Source organism: Macrobrachium rosenbergii, chromosome 18 (genome assembly GCF_040412425.1).
Source record: "Macrobrachium rosenbergii isolate ZJJX-2024 chromosome 18, ASM4041242v1, whole genome shotgun sequence".
Classification (NCBI taxonomy): domain Eukaryota; kingdom Metazoa; phylum Arthropoda; class Malacostraca; order Decapoda; family Palaemonidae; genus Macrobrachium; species Macrobrachium rosenbergii.
Genome location: NC_089758.1, coordinates 1,838,623 through 1,852,157, shown reverse-complemented (window position 1 = coordinate 1,852,157; position 13,535 = coordinate 1,838,623).

Genomic DNA, 13,535 nt, shown 5'->3' with positions numbered 1-13,535 from the left:
AGAACAAAAGGCAGATCGGAAGTTCAGTTTTACGTAGAATATTAGTTTTTTCTTATTATAATAAAATTCATTTATAATTTGGTTGGTTATATGCCTTAATATTAAAATTAAACGCTCATCGACGATAGTTTTACGAACGATACAAAAAAAAAAACCATCCGATAAACAAACATTTCAAGACCAGTTTCAAGTTTAGGAGCGTTGTTTATGAGTATTTCTATATAAATACAGTTTTTTCTAAATATAGAAGATACTAAGTTTTATATTATTAATTAGATAATTTTATTACTTTTATAAATTAAAAATAGTTTAGTTTATACTATCTTGGGAAAAATTTTTCGTCCGTCGAAAATATATCTGAAACAATCTAAAAGGAAACGCTAACAAAGCAGTCACTATGAGAATCAGTATCGTTTTAATCTGAATACTTATGAAGTCAACGGTTTGTTTGAAAGTGAACATACAAGTTCAGTCTCTTTAAGATATATTTATCGCACAATATTATGTAAAAAGTTACAAGAATAAACACACCTAATTCTAATTACGGTAAACGTTAGTAAAGCTATCGATTGGTGAAAAAGAAGGTATTAATATAAGCTATGAACGCATAAGTCAGGGAAGAAACTACAAATATATATATTGCATGTATGGGCGACTTAACAAATGTTGACCCAGAACAGGGTAGCAAGAAATGGAAGTAACAAGCGGTAAGGAGACAAGGATGCACAAGATCAGCATCACTGTATAAGTTAATAACATATTTGATAATAGAAAATAACAGAGGAGGAAGGAAAAGGACTGAAACATGTAATAGTATCATAGGAGCTTTATTTTTTGTTGATGATACCTTAGTGATAGTAAAAAGTATTGAGGATGCAGAACATAATATACCAACACCTTATAAAGAGTGATTTAGAACTAAATGAAGATAAGAATCACATTTTAATACATAATATGAAATATAACCCGAAACGCGAGGAAAGAATCAGAGTAGTGAAGCTATAACTTATTGAGGAATTACACCAGCAACTGGGGCGCCGTTGCAAAGGATAAGCCTCAACCTTGAACCTGAACTGAACTAAGTCAAGGGTGGTAAACAGCATAAGCAAAGAATAGCCGTTCGGTAGAGAAATCCCAACTACTACTACTACTACTACTACTACTACTACTACTACTACTACTACTACTACTACTACTACTACTAAAGGGGAGCTGAAGTATATAAAAATATACCTTAAACGAAAAAAAACATTTAGTTTCTTTACCAATATCTTTTTATTCGGATTGCGTATAGAAAAGCCTTTATAATATACACATTTTTATATCATCCGTAATATGTATTCTCACATATACCTTTGTATTATTAATAACATTTCTTAGAAATGTAAAAGAAATTTATTGTTTATTTTGGTGATGGTTTGTAACAGATAGTGACAGGTGGTGGTTTAGTGATGTAGCGATAGAATAATGTGTTTATTACTATTGAGCCCTGAAAAGTGCTTGACACTGACTATCTGGACAGCTCACATAAAACGTTCAATGAATCTGCCTCAGAGTTTTCCATCAGTGTCAATCTCGACTAACTAACGAGAGCACCTAATTTTGCTTCAACACCATGCCTGTATGGCGATTTAAGGACCAGCATCACCTGAGAGCTTTTATGCAGGCTCAGTAAGATTGGTAAAAAAAAACTAAAATCATGAATTAATAAGAAATACAAGGGAGATTTTAAACTCTAAAGAAAAATCAAGATATGTTGAAAGGTGCAAATGGATGCGACGTGTTTCTTGTTTTTATTTTGAAATTTGTCTTTGTCTCAGAAATAGTGTAAGGGAGACAGTCGTCTCGGAAAATTTATTTACAATTTACATTTTCTACATTTGAAAGGATTTTGTTTGTCAACTTTTCAAATTAAATTTCATTGCTAAGCAATCAAGAAATGTCGAACAAGATGTTTTCGTTGTCAAGAACCTTAAAATCCCAACGCATCCATATCCATCTGTTAATCTATTAAACATACTAATATGTTTCTAATTATACTGTAGGAAAGGTAAGCGATTCCATGTTCATATGATTTAATAAGATCATGTCCTATGCAAACGCTGTGGTTAGTATTTCTTTGCATAACAGGTACTGCACAAAGAACTTGAATTATCTTAGCCACTGGTCTCATATGACCAGTGGGATTTGCAAACGTACAGTACAGTACCAGTGTAATGAAATGAGGACAGAGATATTTTCTCTGCATTGCGTTGATTTGGAATACTTTCGGCATCATTAAATAACTTTCTAGAAGACAATGAAACAATGGAAAATCGTTTCTTTAGCGCTTATTCTGAGGAACTGAGAATTTCCATAGTTTTTCACTCGAATCACCGAGCTTTCGTGGTTCCAAATATTATGGCTTTAGTCGGTGGAAATACTCCAAGGTGACACGGTGTTTCTTGGCAAAAACCACACGTGGCATTTCCCACTGACTCTCTTTTGTTCCTAGAACACTTGCCTGAGACAGAACCTGAATTGCTTTATGCACTAACGAGTATTACTAGCGACTGCAGCCAGTAGCCTGCGAGAACGAAAAAATTGTTTATCTTTTTCATATCACTAAGGCCACTGTGTGTGCGTGTGTGTGTGTATGGGAACTTGTTAATAATATGTCTTTACAATACAGGTAAGATCTAATAATTTTTATGATAAGAGAGCCGTACTAGGTACTCTTGATCTGAACCATCCATATGTCAACTGGTGGTCTCCAAGGAAACAGAGCCCTTTCCTTTTGGATTTCAATTATTGGGCAATCTTCCGTGTGTCATGTGAGTTTTATTCTATCGATAATTAAATTTCAAATCTAATGATGCAGCAACTATTAATGGTAAGAGCAGCGTCAGTTAGTACTTCCAAAATGGGAAGTGGTTTAAAGGATGAATTTACAAGCAGTTACAATTAGCCAAACGTAAAACAATAGTCCCGTAAAAGACGCCAAGAAGCATTTTGGATGAAAAGATCGCTTGCAACAGCACTATCGGAAATATAAAGACAACACAACCAACTGAAAACGGGGAAAGAAGGAAGACTCAGGATACGTGGAAGTGGTCTGAGGAGGAGGAGAGGAGGAGGAGGAGGAGGTGGAGCTATGAATGTTTTCCCAAAACACATGGAGTGATTGCGTCCTGGTATTGTTGGGCGGCAGCCAAATAGATATTGGGAGTCACTCCACTGAATTCTTCTTGCGAGAATGTGAAAAAGGATACTTTGCATAAATCACCCGAGTATCGGCTGCTCTTGAATTACGGGGGCGGTCTTGTTTCTCTGTGTGGGCCGTCTGGGAAAACAGATATTTTTTCCAGTTTCAAAATATTATTTCAAGATGCGGCTGAGGCTCTATCTCTACAAGACTTGTGCTTTGTATTCCTTTGAGGTTGCGGCGTCCAAGTTGTTTACCATAACAGCTGAGCAGAGCTTCGGAATATTAAAGAAGGAAACTTATGAGTAAACATTAGGCAATCAATCATCGATGTGAACAGATACCTAACAGACAGGAGCTCCCTTGTGTCAGGGAGTCGAGTCGGGTAATATTACTTTCCGACTTTGAAATTTAAACAACATTCTTGAATTTAGACATTATTTTAGGTTCTTTGCAGAGTCCTTTCGACCCCTATCTGCAACCCCTTTCATTCCTTTTACTGTACCTCCGTTCACATTCTCTTTCTTCCATCTTACTTTCCACCCTCTCTTAACGATTGTTTCAGAGTGCAACTGCGAAGCTTTCCTCCTGTTACACCTTTAAAACCTTTTACACCAAATTTGCCTTTCAGTGCTGAATGACCTCATAGGTCCTAGCCCTTGGCCTTTGGCCTAAATTTTAATTTCCATTCCATTCCATTGTTTTTATCCTCGCAATCTGTTTTACAATCCATTTGTCGATATAAAGGACTATCATATATTTGAACCTTTGTTATTATAACTTGAAAACTTTGGTTATACGTTATTCTATCCGTAATCATAAGATACTGAGCCCTGCTGACACAAAAATTTTGCCTTTACGTAAACATGGTTCCCAAATTTTGTCAAAAAACCGATGCAACGTGGTAACAGTTAGCTTAGTAAATGATGGATTCTAACCAAGAAAAGATTTAATTTTTTAAATTTAATATTTGCTTAATGATGCTTGAAACTAATAGTTTTGTGTTTATTGAATTATGTCTCCTCGTGGCAAATTGGAACACCAGATTCCATCTAATTTTTTGACCCTTGAAAGAGTTCCACCACCATCTGCACATCTCTCAGATTCCTAACCATGGAAGGCGACTCTTTATCATAGACGCCAATCCTAACTTCGAATATGTTCTGCAGTACCTTGATACCTTATCCTTATTATCGACTCTGAAAAATGACTGAATGTTGGAACATCGAAGTAGACCATTTAAGAAAAATATTCCGCAAATACGAGAGTGAAGTGCGTGCGAACCGAGGAAAAGTTCTGTCACTTCCAGAATTAGACGCTGCTCTTGGTGGCGGTCGGACTGTTTGCCTCTCCGACAAATCGCGCTCAACCAATGTTGCTTGGTGAGTGTTAGGTAACTACTGTGCATGATGACTTGTCCGTGACTTACGCTAACCTATATGGGTCAAAATCCAATCCCACGATAAGTGTTGGCTATTCGTGTTAAGTGTGGACTGGATTCGAGGACGACGCTCCACTGTAGCATAGCACTCAGTTTCTTATTTTTTGTGAAGGGACGATTTATCAATCGACAGAATATTTTGTGTATTCGTGTATGTATATATATATATATATATATATATATATATATATATATATATATATATATATATATATATATATATATATATATATATGTGTGTGTGTGTGTGTGTGTGTGTGTGTGTGTGTGTGTGTGTGTGAAAGTGAGAGCGACAATCTCATTTGCACACACGACTCATCATTTTGGAATAAGATTAAAAGAGAATCTCCACTATTGGGCAAACCAGAATTTTCCTACGTTGACTAAATTAAAACCGAAAGACAAAAACAGACCCAAAACTGTTTAATATTGTCCCCTGTGTTCCAAATTGGAATCAGCTAATACCAACAAACAAGCTCATCCTTGTTATTAGATAAGCATTTTTTAAGGTATATTGTTTACAATGCCTTTTTTAGGAGATTGCTATGCAAAATATACCTTTTAATTATTCTGCAATTGTCCTAAATCTGCAAATGTCAAATTTGACTGAATAGGTTCCAGCCATAAACATGCATTTATCATATATCAAGAGTAAAAAATGAATATGATTCACAGAGTTCATGTCTGATTTATTACATGTAGGCACCCTGGATTGCAATAGTTCCTCGTTGGACGAATCGGTAGAGTTCTCGGCTAGCACTCTGCTAGGCCCGAGTTCGAGTCTCCGGCCGGCCAGTGAAGAATTAAAGGAATTTATTTCTGGTGATAGAAATTCATTTCTCGCTATAATGTGGTTCGGATTCCTCAATAAGCTGTAGGTCCCGTTGCTAGGTAACCAATTGGTTCTTAGCCACGTGAAATAAGTCTAATCCTTCGGGCCAGCCCTCGGAGAGCTGTTAATCAGCTCAGTGGTCTGGTTAATTTAAGGTATACTTAACTTTTTCTTGGGTTGCAATACAAAATACAGATCTTGCTGTAGGTCACAATAATAAGAGTTTAAAAAACGCTGTAGTCTACAATATATATAAACCTCAATATCATCCACATGTCTATTAGTTCTCCCATAAGCTTTCTTTGTTTTGGTCTGTTTGTTTTTTTTTTTTTTTTATTTCCAAGAATATAGCTGATTATATGTCACATAGATTATAATTTTGCTATCTCGGAATAAAGTTGTAGATTTATAGATAAAGAGGTATGTCTGAAAACATATCACTACTTTCTATTTCAGAAATATCTCAAAGGTCTGAAAATGATGGGCTATACCGAAGGCTACCATAATTTTCCGGAGCTTTAAGCCTTGCTGTTAATTATCATCGGCTCAGTGATTATTCCATCATTTCCTTTTCAAGCTATTTTTCCAACGGATCTCTCTCTCTCTTCCATTTTCCATTCCTTTTTATGAAAGAATTAGAGAAAGTGCTGTGGTCATGGACTCGTCTTTGCGCTTATTTTGCTAAGAGAGATTTGCAAGGAATATGTATTAATTTCAGTCGTACTCGAGTACCTAGAAGTATTTTTAGGTTATAATGTACTGGAACATCTCACTCTCTTGTGCCTATGTCATTATCTTTTCATGCACACTTAATATATATATATATACTGTATATACATATATATATAAATATATATATATATATATATATATATATATATATATATATATATATATATATATATATATATATATATATATATATATATATATATATATATATATATACTAGTTGACCAACCCGCGCTGCCCAGAAAAACTTGAATGACATTCGATAAACTATCTCTCTCTCTCCCCGCTTTCTTCTCCCTAACACCCTCATCTTCTCTCCCTTCTTCTTCTTCTTCTTCTTCTTCTTCTTCTTCTTCTCTCACTTCTCTTCTCTCACTCTCTCCCAACACACCCATTCACTGTTATAAAATTCAACAACCTAAGGCCGTGTAAAAATCACTGAATCTTTTGATTTACTCTTAACAGCGCAATAGCTCGCATAAATAGCTTATCACTGCCAGGCCAATTTCTTGCAGTTTTGAATGCTGAAAAAATTGATATCTATGACTTGATATGTTTGAAAGTAAAGTGTGGGAAAGTTTTGGTTTTCTAAGTTTAGCTCATCATATTGGTCTTTCACGTTTTAATTCTTGAATATTCTACAATAAAGTAAAACTATTCACCTTTAAAATGAAACCAGAATAAATTTAGTGTCGTAGGGTGAAAGCCATGTTCACATAGGCTGAACAAAGTAAAATTGTGCTAATGTAAACGTGGTCAGCGTGAGTGGCTGCACTGAGTTGTTACACTAAAAATATATGAATATACAGATATATACCCATACAGTATATATATATATATATATATATATATATATATATATATATATATATATATATATATATATATATATATATATATATATATATATATATATATATATATATATATATATATATATATATATATATATATATATATATATATATAATCAGGGCCCTGGACCAGCAACTTCATTACAAAAGACAGCTGAGGACCGAAAGGTAACAACATCTGGAGCCAACCTCTCTGTTGAGAAAGGCATAAGGGAAAGCAAGAAAACTATATACTCATCACGTATGTATTTGAGTTTATTATAGAGGACATCCACGTTTATAAAGATATTAATCATTCATCTTTCACTTTTAAATGTGGCACTTAGCGAAAGTGTAGGCTCTGTCAAAATCTGTAGCAGTCTAACTTGTCTCTGACTTGACCATTTGTTTGCATTGTAGCGTTGTGCACCCAGCTGTTGGTTGCCCTGGAAGCGATCTTTTCAAATACGTCGGCGACTTGTTAGAGGCCGGTGTTCGAGCCAGATGTACCGTTGCCTCTTCTTAATGATGATGTGAAGAACTTGCAAGGCGAGATGCTGACACATTCCTCTGTGCTGTCACTTTCTCTGTCTGTTTCGGCAGCTGCTCCCCCTCACCCTTGTTCTTCTCTTTCGCCAGTCAATACCTTCTGGACGTGAACCCAGTCAGCCTAGATCATTCGAGGTAAGGTCCGCGATTCAAAGTACGTCCAGATCAGTTCACAGTAAGGTCGGTGCTTGATCTGATCAAGGCTGGAAGGCTTTTCCCACTGACTCATCAGAGAAATAGACACGTTTTCACATCATCCAGTTGTTAACCAGGTATACGAACCTGCTTGCCCCGAACAAAATTACAGTCCCCTTTCGGCTCTGCCAAATGATATCAATGGCACTCCCACTTGCAAACGAACTGGAACCTCTTTATGGAGAAAATTTACCCATTTCAGACGATGATAAAAGAGGGGTCTGAGAGACAGTTACAGCTTTCAGCAGTTTATGATATATGATATATACAACACACAAACACACACACACACATATATACTGTATGTATATATATATATATATATATATATATATATATATATATATATATATATATATATATATATATACTATATATATATATGTTATTTAGGTGTAATGCTTCAATTTCTTGAGAAGTTTTTGGTGCTGAGTCATAACTTTATCGTAAGGGAAACAACTTTATAGTAGTCAGAGGCGTTTCACTGATTATGCCTTGTGTTTTGTTAAAAGTCAAAACTTTTTTTCTTGTTAGAAACCGAAGGGTGATTGTGTCAGACAAACACAGTGAGATAATGTAAGCAGTCTCAGTGTGTTTCATTTTGCAGTAGGAATATATCTGTTTTTATATTCTCAAAACGGGACTATCGGAAATTTTTTCTTTCTCTTTTTCTCAGACAACAATTCTACTTAAATTCACTCTTGTACGACGTGTTGGTCTCCTGTCAGAAGGGTTATTGCCAAGGTAAGGACGTACAGATCAAGCAACACTCGTATCAATATATATATATATATATATATATATATATATATATATATATATATATGTATATGTGTGTGTGTGTTGTGTGTGTGTGTGTATTGTGTATGTACATATGCATAAATATGTATAAAACACACATATATACTGTATATATATATATATATATATATATATATATATATATATATATATATATATATATATATATATATATATATATATGTACACATACATATTCTGAGAACCAGAAGCATTTCCTATTTTGAAACAGACAGCAGTTTTACTTTCATTCATAAAGGTTGCATAAAATATTCTGTTTCATCATGTCCTGAAAAACTCATTTTAGTCAGAAATGTTTTTTCATCTATAATGGGCTTCAACCCGTTAGAAAATATGCTGTAAAGGTTAGTCTGGAGACATTGTTTTTATATATATTTCTGTGAGGGGGACTGAGTGATTGCTTAAAACAGTAAGTGGCGTTGGATCATGAATAGTCAACTTCGCGAGAGGAGACACAAAGGCATCCACAACACAGTCGGAACTTCCAACTCAGTCTAGGGATGATCCGCGTTTTACAGAAACTGGGACACGCAAGTCGTACATCTGAGGCGCTGCTTTTCTTTACTGCCTAATAAAAAGTTTATTGTGAACTGATGACGACAAAACAAGAGGAGGAGGAAGAAGGCCTGTCTGAAGTGAGAGGATTTGCTGTTTCATCCTTTCATAGCTTCACTCACTTATTGTGGAAAAAATATCTTCTCCTATCCATGGGGGAACGAAGAATCAGAACCGACACGATGCATAACTGATCTAAGTTGTGGAGAAATGACGTAACGAGGGCGCGCCAAGACCAACTAAGCGAATGATATCCATGTCAGACAACTCGGTGACGCACCAGGTATCTTTAATTTGCTGTTGACGTTCGCTTAAAAAAAAAAAAAAAAAACAGAGACATGAAGAGACTTTGAATGACACTTGTCTACGTCGAGGAACTGCATCTATCCACGACTGGATGATTAATCAAGCAATATGAATCTTTTTGTACAGTAAATTCACTTTGCTATACGCAGATGCTAACGAAGGTTTTCATTCCCATCCCCTGACAGTCTCTCAAGTCATCGCGCGGTATAGTGTCGTGCTAAAATAAAGATTGAAATTGGTTTCGGAAAGAAAGAGCGATTAATTAGACCACCATGGATATTACAAGAAGTGTTCTTCAATCTTGATCGGAGTCTTAAATATTTTTCTACTTCGCTGAAAGGTTGAAAAGGGAAAATTAATGATGGTTTGCTAACGATGTTATTGGATTAGCTAATCCTCATTAATAACGAGAAGTAGGCATAATTAGTCTTCGGCGTCAACACTTCAAGCTAAGATAAGAAAACTTTTAATGGTGCGACGTCTAATTAGGTCTTTCGTTATTTCGTTCGCCACCAGAAGAGTCGCCACATCTACATCTTGTCTCAAAACGTTATCAAAACATAACCATATAATGGAAAATGGTTTTCACTTAGTTTTAGTTTCCTGTAAAAGGAAACTATTGTGCCAGCATTGTCTGCCCGTCCGCACTTTATTCTGGCCGCACTTTTTCTGTCCGCCCTCAGATCTTGAAAACTACTGAGGCTAGAGGGCTGCAAGTTGGTATGTTGGTCACCCACCCTCCAATCATCAAACATACCAAATTGCAGTCCTCTAGCCTCAGTACTTTTGATTTTATTCAAGGTTAAAGTTAGCCATGATCGTGCTTCTGGCAACGATTTAGGACAGGCCACCACCGGCCCGTTGTTAAAGTTTCATGGACCGCGGCTCATGCAGCATTATACCGAGACTACCGAAAGACAGATCCATTTTCGGTGCCCTTGATTAGGACGTTGGGGAGGCGGCGGGTGGCAAATCTTAATACATACATACGTGCATAGTTTCTGTATCAAGAAGAGACAAACACTTTTGACCTTTTGAACTAGCAGGTTAAATCCAAAAAACCAGTATCAGCGCCTGCATTTCTTTAATGAATAAAGCAATTATATATATATATATATATATATATATATATATATATATATATATATATATATATATATATATATATATTTATATATAAAATTTTTCAGGATTTCAAGCGGTTGGGCAAGTGCTTCCCCTTGCCCGTAAGTGCGGGCGCCCATGAATATTTGTTTATTTCTCTCTCTCCATAAGTGAATAAAAGTGTGCAGATTTAGTAACCTTGTTAAAGTTCTTGGTGATTTGGGTAAATGTCGCTTCGGTAACTCCAACATTTCCAGGGAAATATTGCTATGTTGTAAGCTATTAAGTACTGCTAAATGTGCGAATAATGATACATTTCCTCTCCCAAGTATTGGCAAAACGGCCTCCAACCGTGACAGCTGCACCAAGCAACCGCCCATGTCGGAGCATGAGATTAAATTCTGTTATCTGGAATTTGCGAGAAATAGCTTCTGCGCGTACACACACACACACACACACACACACACGAGAAAAAGACGTATATACATTAAAAGTCTAGCTAAAAAGATAGTGTCTGCAAATAATGCCTTGATTTAAATGTGAATTGCATCAGAGAGAAAACATGCCCAGCTAGCACACACACACACACACACACACACACACGCACACACACATATTTATACATATAGAAGACGGTCGAAGGAGGAAGTGCATCTCAGGTGGTCCATAAAGTACATTTATTGCAACATTTCAAAACATAAAGGTTTCATTCCAAGCTATAAAGATAAAAAACAATAAAATTAACATTAAAAGCGCTAAAATACAAATACAAGACATAATACATTATATAGAGCAAAATTAAAAACTAGTTGTAGCAGGACCAACCATCAAGAGAGGAAGGAAGGACGAAAGTCAGAATGAACAAGCCAGAGATGACCGGCAACAGCTCGCGCAAGGTAAAGAGTTGTTGAGGAAGACTGCTAAGTGTTCAACTGGGGAACAAGTTGTTTAATAAACAAGGACTCCTGGATTGTCAATAGTTTGCCAGTCAGTGCCCGTCCCAATATTTCAAAATCTTTGTATTGTATGTTATGTTTGCATTTATTGGCGAGTTGCCCGATGTTGGAAAATTCAGGATTAGCAAGTTTGCTACCAGTTCGATAGCTAACGCCTTTATGGCAATCAATTCTGACCTTTTCAGAGGTGACGCTTGAACAAGGCGACTAAGGGCTTCTGTATGGAAAGAATTTATCTCTTGTAAGTCTTTCCAAGGTGGAAGAGGAGTGAGGTGATTCCGTGAGAGAACGAGTTTCGTGTTTTCCCGCGCAGTGACGTCACTTGGAACAACGTTGAGTAAGTGGCAAGAGGTTCATTGGCTCAACTGTTTTGGAGGGAGTTCGCCGATCTTTTAACGTTTCGATCAGCTGATAAGAGACAACAAAGATGGTGGTATGTGCTGTGTTTGGTTGCAATAATCATGATCACATGACCAAGAAAAAGGCATCTCATTTTGCAGGTTTCCAAAGGATTCATCTCTTTGCAAAACTTGGGTTAATCTGTGCAAAAGGACAAGTGATTTCAACGTGAAGAATGCAAGAATATGCTCCATTCATTTTGTCCCTGCTGATTTTGGAGAAAGCCTTAGACATACTTTTAGATTATCATCCTAAAAATGGACGCAAATTGAAAGATACTGCTGTGCCCACTCAGCACATGACGTATACCAAGGATATAACTCCAGGTAAGTGTTGTTTATTTGCTATACCAATAGAAGAGTATTTTAGTTGGCTTAGCCTATTTTGGAATTGAAATTATGTAAGAGTTATCAGCTGACTTCGAATACAAAAATTTTGAGTAATTATTTATAAGGCATGTTTCTAGAGCTTACAATTCAGATCTTTGTATGCCTTCTTTATGTATAATTATTTGATTTTATAAGCCTATATCTATGCAACACTTTTGCTTGATAATTGATATAATTTTCATGAAAGTGATTTTGCTTAAGCCTATGATCAACTCTCTCATATTGTTTGTTAACGCTTTGTTGCTATTAGGCCCATTGCTATAAACTAAAATACCTAGGCTTACAGCACATAGGCGCATAGGTCTAGCCTAGATTTTTTTATGGAACAAGGAAAATTATGACATGATTCTCTCTCTCTCTCTGTGTATTCTTGTCAATTCGTGGGTTAATAGTGCATTCACTTAAGCTAGATTCCTCCTCCTGAAGAGCTCGCTTAAAAGGTCTCCCTCAACTTGGCTGCTAAAGAAAGCTTTTTTTTTTAGACAATTATAGGAGTCCTTTTAGGGAAGCCCCTCAGGCAAATATATCTAGCTAAAGTGAATTAACTATAGTAAATAGGCCTAATGTTATGGCCAAAACCCTTCATGATTTTCAGTAGGCATATATAAAATTATATATCGATATAGGCCTAGGTCTTTATTAGGTTAAGTAAAACTCACGTTTATTAGGTTAGGTAAAACTCATGATCATTATTTTGCACTAATTATTTTGCTTCATTTTGTGGGTCAGGAAATGTAAGAGAATTAAACCCTATAGCTACCTTTAAAGTTCAACTGTTAAGTACTGTAAAACTAGGCCTATTAGGCTATTTCCTGACACAAGAAATGAGGGTAAACAATTGCTGCAAATTGTATACTATAGTAAAGATTTCCATTTCCAAGACTCAAAACTAGTCTATACTGACACAATGTACATTTATTATTGGCATTATTATTTAACAATACCTTTGCCTAATTTTCTGAAGCAGGAAAAAAAATTGTTTCACACCGCATTTATGTAATATTTTACTACTGATGAGGCAATATGACAATATATTTTCTTCTGTAATTGGAAATATCATTTTATAATATAACTACTTAATAATGAACTAATTGAACTATAAAACAATGCAATAGTGCCCAATGGCTAGAGATGAATTGCAGTAATATTTGACCGTGAGTAGTTCAGGGTTCCGTTTGACGTCACTGACTCGTCTCGAGCTGCACTTGACTCCACCTGTTCTTCTTCCACCTTGAATC